The sequence below is a fragment of the Arachis hypogaea genome, chromosome 14 (assembly GCF_003086295.3).
Source record: "Arachis hypogaea cultivar Tifrunner chromosome 14, arahy.Tifrunner.gnm2.J5K5, whole genome shotgun sequence".
Taxonomy (NCBI): Eukaryota; Viridiplantae; Streptophyta; class Magnoliopsida; order Fabales; family Fabaceae; genus Arachis; species Arachis hypogaea.
The window spans coordinates 53,795,973-53,807,616 of NC_092049.1; the positions used below are offsets into that span (position 1 = coordinate 53,795,973).

Genomic DNA, 11,644 nt, shown 5'->3' on the forward strand with positions numbered 1-11,644 from the left:
TCCACCAGCAGAGTGGTCCAATGACATCTTGGACAATTCAGACAGACCATCATAGAATATACATAAGATGCTTCATTCTGAAAGCATGTCAGAAGGACACCTTCTGATCAACTGCTTGTATCTTTCCCAAGCTTCATAGAGGGATTCACCTTCCTTCTGTCTGAAGGTTTGGACTTCCACTCTAAGCTTGCTCAACTTTTGAGGTGGAAAGAATTTGGCCAAGAAAACATTGACCAACTTTTCCCAAGAGTTCAGGCTTTGTATAGGTTGTGAGTCCAACCATATCCTAGCTCTGTCTCTTACAGCAAAGGGGAAAAGCATAAGTCTGTAGACCTCGAGATTAACCCCATTGGTCTTAACAGTGTCATAGATTTGCAAGAATTCAGCTAAGAACTGATGAGGATCTTCCAATGGAAGTCCATGAAACTTGCAATTATGCTGCATTAGAGAAATTAATTGAGGTTTAAGCTCAAAGTTGTTTGCTCCAATTGCAAGAATTGAGATGCTTCTTCCATAGAAGTCGGAAGTTGGTGCAGTAAAGTCACCAAGCATCTTCCTTGCATCTCCACCATTGTTGTTGGGTTCGGCTGCCATGTCTACTTCCTTTTCAAAAATTTCTGTAAGGTCCTCCCCAGAGTGTTGTGCTTTAGCTTCTCTTAGCTTCCTCTTCAGAGTCCTTTCAGGTTCAGGATCAGCTTCAACAGGAATATCTTTATCCCTATTTTTGCTCATATGAAAAAGAAGAGAATAGAAAAGAAGAGAAATCCTCTATGTCACAGTATAGAGATTCCTTTATGTGTTAGGGCAAAAGAAGAATAGAATGAAGAAGGAAGAAGAAATTCGAACACAAAGAAAGAGGGTTCGAATTTTTAGATGAGTAGAAGAGAAGTGTTAGTAAATAAATAAAATAAATAGAAAGAGATAAGAGAGAGAGTAATCAAACATTAATTAAAAGAAAAAAAATTTATTTTTATTTAATTAATTATGTTAGTTTCGAAAATATTAAAAGAGATAAAATAAAATTAGAATTTAAAACAATTAGTTAATTAAAAAGAATTTTGAAAAAGTGGTTAGTGGTTTTCGAAAATTAGAGAGAGAGAAAAGTAGTTAGGTGGTTTTGAAAAAGATAAGAAATATAAAACTTTTTAAAATCAAACAAAAAGTCAAGTAGTTAATTGATAAGGATTTGAAAATAAATTTTGAAAAGATAAGAAGTTAGAAAAATATTTTGAAACTAAATTTTTAAAAAGATATGATTGAAATTTATTTTGAAAAAGATTTGAAAAAGAAATTAAAAAGATTTGATTTTGAAAATTAAAGTTGATGACTTGACTAACAAGAAACTAAAAGATATGATTCTAGAATTTAAAGATTGAACCTTTCTTAACAGGAAAGTAATAAACTTGAAATTTTTGAATCAAAACATTAAATGTTAGCAATTATTTCAAAAATTATGAAATAAAATTAAGAGAAAGATTTTGAAAATTAATTAAAAAATTTTTGGAAAACATTAAAGAAAAATGAAAAAGATTTTATTTTTGAAAAAGATTTGAAAAGATAAAGTTTTTAAATTGAGATTTTGACTTGACTAACAAGAAACAACTAAATTTTGAAAATTTTTGACTAAGTCAACCCAAAATTTTGAAATTTATGAGTAAAATAAGGGAAAGATATTATTTTTTATTTTTGAATTAATAAAGAAAGAGAAAAATAACAAAATGACACAAGATATACGAATTTAAGATCAAAACAAGTAATGCATGCAAGAACACTTTGAATGTCAGCATGAACACCAAGAACACTTTGAATGTCAAGATGAACATCAAGAACATATTTTTGAAAATTTTTAAGAAAAGAAAGATATGCAAGACACCAAACTTAGAACTTTTTAATGTTTAGACACTAATAATTCGAAAATGCATATGAAAAACAAGAAAAGACACAAAACAAGAAAAATTAAAGATCAAACAAGGAAAATCATCAAGAACAACTTGAAGATCAAAGAAGAACACAATGCAAGGATTTTCGAAAATTTTAAGAAAATAAAAAAATGCAGTTGACACCAAACTTAAAATTTGACACAAGACTGAAACAAGAAACACAAATATTTTTGTTTTTATGATTTTATTAATTTTTTTTGTATTTTATTTTTTTTTCGAAAATAAAAATAGTAAATACTTAACCAGATGAACCGTCAGTTGTTCAAACTCGAACAATCCCCAGCAACGGCGCCAAAAACTTGGTGCATGAAATTGTGATCACACTTTTCACAACTAAGCATAACTAACCAGCAAGTGCACTTAGTCGTCCAAGTAATACCTTACGTGAGTAAGGGGTCGATTCCACGGAGATTGTCGGCTTGAAGCAAGTTATGGTCATCCTGTAAATCTTAGTCAGGCGAATTTCAGATAAGTGTTTGGAGATGCTTTGTTGCTTCTGAACCTCTGATTTCCTATTTTCTTCTTCCAATCATGCGTGCTCCCTTCAATGGCAAGCTGTATGATCCTCTCGGATGAAAAATACTAGGTACGGTTTCTGCACGGCTAATCAACTGTCGGATTTCTTGTCTCGAATGAAAAATACCAGGTACAGCTACCGCACGGCTAATCATCTGTCGGTTCTCACTAGCGTCGGAATAGGATCTCTCTATCCTTTTGCAGACTATCACTATGCCCAACATTTGCGAGTTTGAAGCTCGTCACAGTCATCCCTTCCTAGATCCTACTCGGAATACCATAGACAAGGTTTAGACTTTCCGGATCTCAAGAATGCTGCCAATTGGTTCTATTCTATACCACGAAGGTTCTAACCTCCTGACTCAGTCCGTGGATTAGAGACCCAAGAGAATATACTTCGGCTGTCGTTCAATGACTACGTTGAACATCATGTAGACCGCTTTGTGGTTGTCAGGCATGCGGATCTTGGCTAAGGGAGTAATAAAGATAGTGGGTGATTGTCATGGGTCACCCCTTCATTCTGACTTAACTGAATTAAGTACGAGAGTATATCTTAGAGAAGAAGTAAGCGTGAATTGAAAGAAAAACAATAGTACTTGCATTAATTCATGAAGAACAGCAGAGCTCCGCACCTTAATCTATGTGGTGTAGAAACTCCACCGTAGAAAATACATAAAAGAGAAAGGTGTAGGCATGGCCGAATGGCCAGCCTCCGCAAATGTGAATAATGGCATAAGCCTCGTTCCAAAACTGCGAATACAATAGTAAAAGTGTGATGAGCAGATAATTTATACGCTTTTTGGCATTGTTTTTAGTATGTTTTTAGTGGGATCTAGTTACTTTTAGGGATGTTTTTATTAGTTTTTATGTTAAATTCACATTTCTGGACTTTACTATGAGTTTATGTGTTTTTCTGTGATTTCAGGTATTTTCTGGCTGAAATTGAGGGACTTGAGCAAAAATCAGATTCAGAGGTAGAAGAAGGACTGCTGATGTTGTTGGATTCTGACCTCCCTACACTCAAAGTGGATTTTCTGGAGCTACAGAACTCAAAATGGCGCGCTTCGAATTGCGTTAGAAAGTAGACATCCAGGGATTTTCAGCAATATATAATAGTCCATACTTTGGCCGAGTTTAGACGACGCAAAAGGGCATTGAACTCCAGTTCTATGCTGCAGTCTGGAGTTAAACGCCAGAAACACGTCACAAACCAGAGTTGAACGCTAGAAACACGTTACAAACTGGCGTTCAACTCCAAGAATGACCTCTCCACGTGTAAACTTCAAGCTCAACCCAAGCACACACCATGTGAGCCCCGGAAGTGGATTTATGCATCAATTACTTACTTCTGTAAACCCTAGTAACTAGTTTAGTATAAATAGGACTTTTTACTATTGTATTTACATCTGGGGATGTTTAGTTCTTAGATCATGGGGGCTGGCCATTCGGCCATGCCTGGACCATTATCACTTATGTATTTTCAACGGTAGAGTTTCTGCACTCCATAGATTAAGGTGTGGAGCTCTGTTGTTCCTCATGATTTAATGCAAAGTACTACTGTTTTCTATTCAATTCAACTTATTCAGCTTCTAAGATATCCATTCATTCCCAAGAACTTGATGAATGTGATGATTATGTGACGCTTATCATCATTCTCACTCATGAACGCGTGCTTGACAAACACTTCCGTTCTACATGCAAACAAGCTAGAATGAATGTCTCTTAGATATCTAATACAGGGGACCAAGTCCGTGTTATTAGTATCTTCGTGGTGTAAGTTAGAACCCGTGGATGGACATTCCTGAGATCTGGAAAGTCTAAACCTTGTCTGTGGTATTCCGAGTAGGATCTGGGAAGGGATGGCTGTGACAGACTTCAAACTCGCGAGTGCTGGGCGTAGTGACAGACGCAAAAGGATAGTAAATCCTATTCCAGTATGATCGAGAACCTCCAGATGATTAGCCATGCCGTGACAGAGCATTTGGACTATTTTCACAAAGAGGATGGGATGTAACCATTGACAACGGTGATGCCCTTACAGAAAGCTTGCCATGGAAAGGAGTAAGACTGATTGGATGAAGATAGCAGGAAAGCAGAGATTCAGAGGAATGAAAGCATCTCTATACGCTTGTCTGAAATTCTCACCAATGAATTACATAAGTATTTCTATCTTTATTTTCTGTTTATTTATTATTATTATTCGAAAATACTATAACCATTTGATATCTGCCTGACTGAGATTTACAAGGTGACCATAGCTTGCTTCATACCAACAATCTCCGTGGGATCGACCCTTACTCACGTAAGGTTTTATTACTTAGACGACCCAGTGCACTTGCTGGTTAGTTGTGCGAAGTTGTGAAGTTATGTTTGGACCATGGTATTGTGCACCAGTGTGTTGGCGGCATTGCCAGGGAGAGAACGAACAACAAATTTTACAACCTGAGTAACAATTTTGCATACCAAGTTTTTGGCGCCATTACCGAGGATTGTTCGAGTTTGGACAACTGATGGTTCATCTTGTTGCTCAGATTAGGTAATTTTCTTTTTTTATTTTATTTTCAAAAAAAATTTTCAAAAATCTTTCAAAAATTTCTCATCTGTTTTCGAAAATTATTCTATATTTTTAAGAATGAATTCTAGAGTTTCATGGTGACATGTTGAAGCCTGGCTGGCTGTAAAGCCATGTCTAAATTTTTTTGGACTGAGGCTTCCAAACCATCATCACAAGAGCAAGCTAGCTGTTCCTAATCCACCTGCTGTTGTATGACTGATTTGTATCTTCTAAAGCTTGGCTGGCTAGTGAGCCATGTCTAACCCTTGGATTGGAGCTTTAGACTAAGAGTACAAGATTCCTGGAATTCATATTAAAAATTTTGGAATCCTTATTTTTCTTTTTCACACTAATTTTCAAAAAATCCAAAAAAATCATAAAATCATAAAAATCAAAAAATATTTTGTGTTTCTTGTTTGAGACTTGAGTCAATTTTTAAGTTTGGTATCAATTAAATTTTTTCTAAAAATTTTTTATGCATTTTTCAAAAATTCATGCATTCATAGTGTTCTTCATGATCTTCAAGTTGTTCTTGGCCAGTCTTCTTGTTTGATCTTCAAATTTTCTTGTTTTGTGTCTTTTCTTGTTTTTCATATGCATTCTTGCATTCATAGTGTCTATACCTGAAAAATTTATAGGTTTGGTGTCTTGCATGTTTTCTTTTCTTGAAAAATTTTCAAACATAAGTCTTGATGTCCATCTTGATCTTCAAAGTGTTCTTGGTGTTCATCTTGACATTCATAGTGTTCTTGCATTCATGACATTCTTTGATCCAAAATTCTCATGCATTGCATCATTTTTCATGTTTTTCTCTTTCATCATTAAAAATTCAAAATTCAAAAAAATATACCTTTCCCTTTTTCACTCATAAATTTTGAAAATTTGGATTGACTTTTTCAAAAATTTTAAAAATTCAATTGTCTCTTATGAGTCAAATCAAATTTTCAATTTAAAAATCTTATCTTTTTCAAAATCTTTTTCAAAAAGAAAATCTTTTTCATTTTTCTTATTTATTTTCGAAAATTTTAAAAATATTTTTCAAAAATCTTTTTCTTAATTTTATATCATATTTTCGAAAATATCATCAACAATTAATGTTTTGATTCAAAAATTTCAAGTTTGTTACTTACTTGTTAAGAAAGATTCAAACTTTAAGTTCTAGAATCATATCTTGTGATTTCTTGTGAATCAAGTCATTAATTGTGATTTTAAAAATCAAATCTTTTTCAAAACTAATTTCAATCATATCTTTCTATCATATCTTTTTAAAACATATCTTTTTCAAAAATGTTTAATTTTAAAATATCTTTTCTAACTTCTTATCTTCTTATCTTTTCAAAATTGATTTTCAAATCTTTTTCAACTAACTAATTAACTTTTTGTTTGTTTCTTATCTCTTTCAAAACTACCTAACTAACTTCCCCTCTCTAATTTTCGAAAATACCTCCCTCTTTTTCAAAAATTCTTTTTAATTGTTTTCAATTTTTAATTTTAATTTTATTTCATTCCTAATTTTCAAAAATTACTAACTTTTTTTCAAAAAAACTATTTTCGAAATCTAACTTTAAATTTTAATTTTTAACTTTCGAAAACTTCCCTCTCTCCCATCTCCTTCTATTTATTTATTACTTACTAACACTTCTCTTCATCTCATATCTCTGCTCCCCTCACCCTTGTGTTTGGATTCTCCTCCCTTCTCTTTTTTTACATTACATTCTTTTCCTCTTCTACTCACACAAAGGAATCTCTATACTGTGACATAGAGGATTCCATATTTTCTTTGTTATTCCCTTCTTTGTCATATAAGTAGGAGCAAGGACAAGAACATTCTTATTGAAGCAGATCCTGAACCTGAAAGGACTCTGAAAAGGAAACTAAGAGAAGCTAAAATATAACAATCCAGAGACAACCTTATAGGAATTTTTGAACAAGAAGAGGATATGGCAGCCAAAAATAATAATAATGCAAGGAGGATGCTCGGTGACTTTACTGCACCAAATTCCAATTTACATGGAAGAAGCATCTTCATCCCTACCATTCGAGCAAACAATTTTGAGCTGAAACCTCAATTAGTTTCTCTGATGCAGCAGAACTACAAGTTTCAGGGATTTCTATCTGAAGATCCTTTTCAGTTCTTAACTGAATTCTTGCAGATATGTGATACTGTTAAGACTAATGGAGTAGATCCTGAAGTCTACATGCTCATGCTTTTCCCTTTTGCTGTGAGAGACAAAGCTAGAATATGGTTGGACTCTCAACCTAAGGATAGCCTGAACTCTTGGGATAAGCTGGTCAAGGCTTTCTTAGCCAAGTTCTTTCCTCCTCAAAAGCTGAGTAAGCTTAGAGTGGATGTTCAAACCTTCAGACAGAAAGAAGGTGAATCCCTCTATGAAGCTTGGGAGAGATACAAGGAACTGACCAAAAAGTGTCCTTCTGACATGCTTTCAGAATGGACTATCCTGGATATATTCTATGATGGTCTGTCTGAATTAGCTAAGATGTCATTGGATACTTCTGCAGGTGGATCCATTCACCTAAAGAAAACGCCTGCAGAAGCTCAAGAACTCATTGACATGGTTGCTAATAACCAGTTCATGTACACTTCTGAGAGGAATCCTGTGAGTAATGGGATGCCTCAGAAGAAGGGAGTTCCTGAAATTGATAATCTGAATGCTATATTAGCTCAGAATAAAATATTAACTCAGCAAGTCAATATGATTTCTCAAAGTCTGGATGGAATGCAAGCTGCATCCAACAGTACTCAAGAGGCATCTTCGGATCATCTTTAAACGCATTGTTCTTAGACTTTGGGGGCTGGCCATCTCGGCCATGCCTGGACCTTCACTTATGTATTTTTAACGGTAGAGTTTCTACACTCCATAGATTAAGGTGTGGATCTCTGCTGTTCCTCAAAGATTAATGCAAAGTACTACTGTTTTCTATTCAATTCATCTTATTTCGCTTCTAAGATATCCATTCGCACCCAAAAACGTGATGAAGGTGATGATTATGTGTGACGCTCATCACCATTCTCCCCTATGAACACGTGCCTGACAAACACTTCCGTTCTACTTGAAATAAGCTAGAATGAATATCTCTTAGATCTCCCAACCAGAATCTTCGTGGCGTAAGCTAGAATGATGGCGGCATTCAAGAGAATCTGGAAGGTCTAAACCTTGTCTGTGGTATTCCAAGTAGGATTCAATGATTGAATGACTGTGACGAGCTTCAAACTCGCGAGTGCTGGGCGTTAGTGACAAACGCAAAAGGAGGGTGAATCCTATTCCAGCATGACCGAGAACCGACAGATGATTAGCCGTGCTGTGACAGAGCATGTGAGCATATTTTTCACTGAGAGGAGGGGATGTAGCCACTGACAACGGTGATGCCCTTGCATAAAGCCAGCCATGGAAAGGAGTAAGACTGATTGGATGAAGATAGCAGGAAAGCAGAGGTTCAGAGGAACGAAAGCATCTCCATTCGCTTATCTGAAATTCTCACCAATGAATTACATAAGTATTTCTATCCCTATTCTATTAATTATTATTCGAAAACACCATTATCAATTTATATCTGCCTAACTGATATTTGCAAGGTGACCATAGCTTGCTTCATACCAACAATCTCCATAGGATTCGACCCTTACTCACGTAAGGTATTACTTGGACGACCCAGTGCACTTGCTGGTTAGTTGTATCGAAGTTGTGAACCATGGTATTGGCACCATGTTCTTGGCGCCATTGCCAGGGAAAGAAAGAGCCATGAATTTTACATCATTAAAGCATAATCACAATTACGCGTACCAAGTTGCTCACGTTGCCAGGGATTGTTTGAGCCTGGACATCACAATTTCGTGCACCAACCATCATCAAATCCACCAACTTTATCAACTCTTCTACCATTTCTACGATCTCTTCGGGACTTCTTCCAAGATGTATTGCATGATATCCTCGACATGGAGTGACTTGAGCACAAGCGTTTCGAATGGGTAGCAGCAAAACTGCAAGGAAGAGACCCCGGCCTAACTCCCAAAGCTTTATCAGAGTTAGTTAGGGAGGAGGATTATAGAAGGCATCAACCCATATCAGTGACCACCAGCTGAAGGTGGAGCCCTGATGCCAAGGCATCTTAGGCTAGTTTCACAAGCCTTTTTCATTTGTTTTCATTAGGTTTTATGCACTTTCTTGGGCTATAAGCAAGTATTTCGGTGAGAATTGCACAATTCCCTTGATTCAATTAAACTTGGTTATTTATGTGCTCTTCATAAGATTTTATGCAAATTTTACTTGATGATTGAATGATGCAAACATCTTATGATTATAGCAAACGTTGATGCAATTGTTTGATTGATAATAGGAGGAAAAGAAGTTGAGGAAAGGGAAGTAAACAAGCAACAAAAGGGCCATGGAAAGGAGCAAAAGGAGGCAACAGTGGTGGCCAAAGTTGGCACACCAACGTTGCCTCAAATGTTGATAAAGAGAAGGAAAAGCCAACGTTCGAGCCAAAGTTGGCCTCCAACGTTGCCTCAAATGTTCATGCTCAAGAGGTACAAAGTTGGAGCCAAAGTTGGCCTCCAACTTTGCCTCAAACGTTGGCCAAGAGAGGTGCATAGTTGGAGCCAAAGTTGGCCTCCAACTATGACTCAAACTACCCAATTCAAGAGACCATAGTTGGAGCCAAAATTGGACTCCAACTATGCCTCAAACTACTAAGTAAGAAGGCAATGTTTGAGCCCAAAGTTGGACCACAAACGCTACCTCAAACGTTGGCCATGAGGGAGGTGCATAGTTGGAGCTATAGTTGGACTCCAACTATGCCTTAAACTACTAATTCAATAGACCATAGTTGGAGCCAAAGTTGGACTCCAAATATGCCTCAAACTACTAAGCTCATGGTGCAACGTTGGAGCCAAAGTTGGTGGTCCAACATTGCTGGCAATGTTGAAGGAAGAAGGTGCCAATGTTGGAGGGAATGTTGGTGGTCCAACGTTACCTCTAACGTACTCAATAATCTTCAAGTTTTGGAGCTGGAAAAACGTACAATGATGTGTACGTGTCGATGACGTGTACGCGTGGATGAGCATTTTAACCAGCTACGCACACGCATGGGTGATGCACGCGCGCAAAATGCTGTTGTGACGTGTATACGTGGGTGACACGCACGTGTGGGTGAGCAACGTTGATGCACCAATGTTGGGTCCAACGTTGATGGTCAAACTTAATGGCAAACGCTCTAGCTCTATTTTACAAAGTTTGACCCAACGTTTGTGCTCAAACGTTGAACCCAATGTGAACTCCAACGTCAAGTCCAACTTCAAGGAAAAATGGCACCCATGCAGAGTATGAACGTTAACTTTCAAACATCCTCATCGACGTCGCTAAAGGCCATTCTTAACTAAGCTTCAACAAAGGCCAAAGCCCACGTCCAAAGACTTGAAGACTGAATGAAGAAAGTGTATAAATAGATAGAATTGAAGTTAGTTAGGACACACTGAGACACTGGGTGAATTGTAACTCTGCACAATTTTACTTTCTCTGCAATATTAATTTACTTGCAATGTACTTTTTAATTTTAATTTCCATTCCCAGAGCTATGAACAACTAAACCCCTTTACATTGGGTTAGGGAGCTCTGCTGTAATTCAATGGATCAATACTAGTTTTCATTCTTCTTCTTCTTTCTTTTCTCTTGATTTTGCTAGAAAGCTTTCGATCTTAATTCAATTGAACAATTGTTTAGACAGAGAAGCTGTTCATATTTGGATTTCCTTTAAGCCTTTAAAGAGGAATGAGGAAATCATGCTAGAAATGCTTTCTCACATTGGATTAGGTTGGGGGTTGGATGGATATAGTGACATGTAATCCTACCAATACTTTGATCTATGAAGGTGTGTAGTATAATCAGTGACCATGCTTCATCTCTTCCCATGAGTAATTAAATCAAGACATTGGGCAATTGTTCAAGCTTAGAGAGATTGGTAAGCCAAGACATTGGACTCCAATCATCTAAGATTACCAAGAAGATCAATGAATGCATTCATTGAGAAATAGATAAAAATGAACTTGATCAGGAGAATGCAACATCTCCTAAGCCCAATGAACTCCCCACTACTGATCTTCCCCATTCTTTAATTTCTGTAGTTTACTTTTATGTCAATCCCATATATTTTTCTGCACTTTAATTTCCGCTCTTTACATTTTGCAATTTAATTTCAGTTATTTACCTTCCTTGTAAGTTACTTTTCCCACCATTTATTTTTCTGCAATTCTAAATTCAACGTTGCTTAGTTCAACTAGAACACTCCTCTAATTAAAGTTGGTCAACCAATCAATCCCTGTGGGATTCGACCTCACTCTATTGTGAGTTTTTACTTGACGACAATTCCGTATACTTGCCGAGGGAAATTTGTTGAGAGACAAGTTTTCGTGCATCAAGTTTATGGCGCTGTTGCCAGGGATTGATTTTGTATCGAAATGATTAAATTGGAGGATAACTAGATCGAACATTTTTCTTTTCTTTTGTTTATTAATTTTAATTCCAGTTGTTTACTATTATTTTCTGCACTTTTAGATGTTTTTCTTTGTTTATTTACTTTCCCGCTCAACTAATCCACTAACTCCACTAACTGTTTGATT

General features: G+C 36.2%; 2 non-coding genes across 2 annotated transcripts; one reads left to right on the forward strand and one right to left on the reverse strand.

Annotated features, from left to right (window-relative positions):
- The first annotated feature begins 81 nt into the window (after positions 1-81).
- LOC112745964 (small nucleolar RNA R71) lies at positions 82-189 on the forward strand. The gene has a single exon (XR_003173867.1). It is a non-coding gene; the product is annotated as a small nucleolar RNA R71 (small nucleolar RNA).
- Positions 190-7,346: 7,157 nt separating this feature from the next.
- On the reverse strand, positions 7,347-7,454 carry LOC112746262 (small nucleolar RNA R71). The gene has a single exon (XR_003174155.1). It is a non-coding gene; the product is annotated as a small nucleolar RNA R71 (small nucleolar RNA).
- Positions 7,455-11,644: the final 4,190 nt, after the last annotated feature.